The sequence below is a fragment of the Penaeus monodon genome, chromosome 33 (genome assembly GCF_015228065.2).
Source record: "Penaeus monodon isolate SGIC_2016 chromosome 33, NSTDA_Pmon_1, whole genome shotgun sequence".
In the NCBI taxonomy this organism is placed as follows: Eukaryota; Metazoa; Arthropoda; class Malacostraca; order Decapoda; family Penaeidae; genus Penaeus; species Penaeus monodon.
Window position 1 is genome coordinate 26,768,202 of NC_051418.1, and position 579 is coordinate 26,768,780.

Below are 579 nucleotides of genomic sequence, written 5' to 3' on the forward strand. Positions count from 1 at the left end.
GAGGAATAATCAAGATCATTTCACACTTTGCACGAAATCGATGAAACAAAAATACTTGATCAACTCAGCTTATATCAGTCTTTTATCGTTTTATCATAAATCTCTTCCAGCAAAAATAAACCAGACTTTTAAAATACTAATTCATTCATTATTCGTTTTTTTGCGTTGTTCATTTTTTTAGATTATTTTTCTAGTTGATTAACAACACCTGTCCATTGCAAACGTATTAGTTTAGCTAAACGTTTCCCATATTAGAAATAAATGTAGCAGGACATGGGAATAGCAATGGATATTGCAGGTAGAATAGAGACTACTATCTACTGAAATGAAGACGCAACATTAGTTTTTCTTACTGCTTTGAGAAGTCTAATGTAAATACTTCTATACCCATGGCAGTATGGGTTTCACTCCCCACTTATTTGTCCCATAAATCTCTTGTATTGAAAGAAGTAGACTATAAAACGGACGTCAGTGATAAACAGGGCCGCTTCGACTTTCAAAATTAATGTGTGCGTTTGATTTCCCTTGAGCATTTGCTCTCGAGGCTGACACCAAGCAACTGATAATCTTGCCGAATGA